Here is a 3,964-nt window from a genome sequence, read left to right on the forward strand (position 1 = left end):
GTAATTCCAGGAGTTTGCAAGGCAGTATCTGTCAATAGTGAGTCAACCACGCCTCTGCGAGTTTGCACCACCATTATATGTGTTTTCTAAAACTTAAGGCAAAGAGCAAACTTGGATTTTTGCTCTCATTAAAAGCACAAAAATATTGACCTCGCTTTTAGCCAACGACGGTGATTAATAAACAATTAGAAATGTAATTAAGACAGAGTAGAAATCAGTAAGCAATAAAGAACACAAGATTTTAAAGAGGTTCAGCCCCTTTGGTTTGGTAATAGCCTACTCCCCTTAGATTGTATTGACTTGAGAACAAAGAAAACAATGTCTCCTCTCTCAAAGCTCTCACGATGAAATCTCTGATTATTTTCTCTTAGATCTCTCTCTAAAGCAATTCTTTTGATCCCCTTCACAAGAGGATAGATCACTATTTATAGGGCTCAATGCATGAGTGAAGGTTTCCCTTTTGCTAACAATATCTATAATTGGTAAGAATATATATTACATATTGAGACAACTTACTATATCCCTTTGATACGATCCCATGATTATAGGGACTGCTTGTATGCTTGAGCTTCACGATATCAGTCCTAGAATAATGAAGTCTTGATACACGGCTCAGATGACTCTTTGCTCGGGTCATCTACCCTTGCTCTGCTCGGTCAAGAAGACTTTGTGCGTGCATATATCTTGCTTGGAGTCTGTTCGGAACATTTCTCTAACCAAGTGTAAGGAATAACTGACACGTGTTACTAGTATGTATTGCCACATCATAGTGCAAAAAGTGGGATAACACACTCTCCTATTCTCTCTCTCTCTCTAGGTCTCACACGCCTACAACAATTAAGGTGTGTGTGAGACTAAAAAACTCTATCTCAATTGCAGTGTCTCATGAGTTGAGTACACAGTGTAATACCTAAATTGATTCATCAATTAAGATCTAATAGCCAACTCTCTTCCTGAGTGTTGAGGCTAACTTGGAAGATTAAGGTGTGAATTCTTCAATGATAGTTCTAAGATTGGAGGATCGTTAACTTTACTAAAAGATAGCAAGGATACATTGATAGGCTTCAAGATGTATTGTCTTTCTTTCATTACTCTAGATTTAATCTATATATTATGTTGAGATCCTTGGGCTTATGGTTCATATTGGATAAAAAATTATTTTTGTTATCTTATTTTTCGCACTATGACGTGGTAACGCATACTGGTGACACGTGTCTGCTATAATCTACATTTGGCTAGAGAGATATTCCAAACAGACCTTAGCCTTGCGTCTGCATGGACAAAGTCTGACTGACCAAGCACGGCAAGGGCAGATGATCCGGACAACAAACTAAGTCATCTCTCTGAGCAATGTATCAAGACTTAGCAACTTTAAGATTGATATCGTGAAGCACACAAACAATCTCTACAATCATGGGATCATATTAAAAGGATATGGCAAGCTGTCCGAATCCCTCAATTTATGTATTCTAAATATGTAATGTATGTTCTTACCAATTATAGATATTGTAAGCAAAAGGGAAACCTTCCTTCATGCATTTAGCCTTATAAATAGTGATCCATCCTCACTGTAAAAGGGGTCAAAAGAATTATTTCAGAGAGATCTAAGAGAAAATACTCATAGATTTCATTGTGAGGGCTTTGAGAGAGAAAACACTGTATTTTTTGTTCTCAAGTTAATACAATCTAAGGGGAGTAGGCTATTACCGAACTAAAGGGGCCGAACCTCTTTAAAATCTTGTGTTCTTTATTGCTTACTAGTTTTTGCTCTATCTTAATTACATTTCTTATCGCTTATTAATTGACTCATTGTCGTTGGCTAAAGGCGAGGTCAATATTTTAGTGCTTTCATTGAGAGAGAAAATCCAAGTTTGCTCCTTGCCTTAAGATTTATCAGACACACAAAATGGTGGTGCAAACTCGTAGAGGCGTGGTTGATTTGACCCACTGTTAGTAGATCCTGCATTGCAGACTCCTGGGAATACAAGGGTCCCACTAGGTACCAATCTTGAACAACCAAACACGCAACCACCTACTATGGGCCAAGGTGTGACATCCCCTCTGGTTGGGATCACACCAGGTGTGCAAGAGACTGGAAACACCAGTTCGGCAGTCAATCAGAGTACTCCCAATACTGGAATCCTATCCACAACTAATGTTCAGACGACAATAGGAGATGATACTGAGATTCAGAACCTCCGCAATGCTCTTGGACTCATGCAAGGTCACACTAATACCTTACATCATGATCAAAACTCCGTGCTGCAGTGAACCTTGCATTCGAAGAGCAAAGGCGTCAGTTCATTGAATGGAGGGATAGAGAGATGGAAACGTTGAAGGCTCAGCAGGCAGCCATCGACGAACGAACAAGACAGGCCATCGTACTGATACAGAAAGCCTATCAAGTTTCTAATCAGCAACCAGCTGCTACGTCCAGTATCCTACTAGGCGGCACAGAAGAAATTCCTGCTGGGCATACAACCCAAACTCATAACGGTCAGCCGTCCAATCCCCGGTCACAGTAACCACCTGTGGGCCAAGTGGTAGGCAGCCAGACCTTATTCGACAATTCTTTAGGTGGAATTATTTCAGAGAGATCTAACAGAAAATACTCAGAGATTTCATTATGAGAGCTTTGAGAGAGAAAACACTATATTTTCTATTCTCAAGTTAATACAATCTAAGGGGAGTAGGCTATTATCGAACTAAAGGGACCGAACCTCTTTAAAATCTAGTGTTCTTTATTGCTTACTGGTTTTTGCTCTATCTTAATTACATTTTTTATCGCTCATTAATTGACTCATTGTCGTTGGCTAAAAGCGAGGTCAACAATTTTTATCAAATCCGCTCCCGCTTTTATAACTCTCATATGGACCAAAAAACCAACAATTTTTGTCTCATGTGGCTCGCGATAAGAATTTTGCAGCCTATAATTTGGCAAAGCATGCCTTTCGGTTAGACAATGAGCTATCTTAGTTCGAGGAGATTCTACCGCCGATTGTGAATATCTGAATCGTTAATTCATGAGTGATTTTGATCAATACGTTAAAAAAATCTCTATGATAGAGTTTTCGTTATGGATATGGAATATATACTAAGGATATTTGCGGTAAAACCCCCTTAACATTTGTAATTGTTACACGTATGACCCTAATAAAAAAAAGTAGCGACAAAAGTACCTTATCTTATAATTTTGTTACAGTCGTACCCTTGTTTGGTTGTTAAGTACCAATTAAGCCCGTTAAGTGCCAGCTTAAAAACATGTGGCGACATATTTCTTTAGTTTATCTAATACATAGTTCAATAATATGTCACCACGTATTTTTGAGTTCACATTTAATGGCTAAAAACGGATACGTCTGCAATAAAATCGTAAAATAAAGTACTTTTGCCACTACTTTTTTTTATTAGAATTATATGTGTAATAATTATAAATATTAAGAACATTTCACCGTAAATATCTCTAAATACTATATTTTATATAATCATTATTTTTTTAAAGCAAACAAACAAACAAAAGCCCCTTAAAGTTTGGGCATTTAAGATTGGAATAATTACATAAGGCACCATTTTTTGTAAAATAATTACATTTTTACGTTTAAAGAATGTTTTTTTACATTTTTACGATTTTCCAAAAAATAACACAAAAACAACATAAAATCAACAAGAAAACTACATAAAAATAACATCAAAATAACAACAAAAAATAACATACAAATAACAAAAAATCAATAACAAATTAACAAGATTACAACATAAAAAGACCGTATTTTCTGTAAATAAAATCAAAAAAATTGTAAAATTATTTAAAATTTCGTGAAACCGTATTTTTATAATTTTTTTGTTGTTTTTATGTTTTTGTAAAATAATCCCTTTAAGATTTATAGAGATAGTGCTTAATTTTAAAAGGATTTTTTTATCACTCTTAATTCTTATACAAATATATATGGTTATTAAAGATTTT

Source organism: Cannabis sativa, chromosome X (genome assembly GCF_029168945.1).
Source record: "Cannabis sativa cultivar Pink pepper isolate KNU-18-1 chromosome X, ASM2916894v1, whole genome shotgun sequence".
Taxonomy (NCBI): domain Eukaryota; kingdom Viridiplantae; phylum Streptophyta; class Magnoliopsida; order Rosales; family Cannabaceae; genus Cannabis; species Cannabis sativa.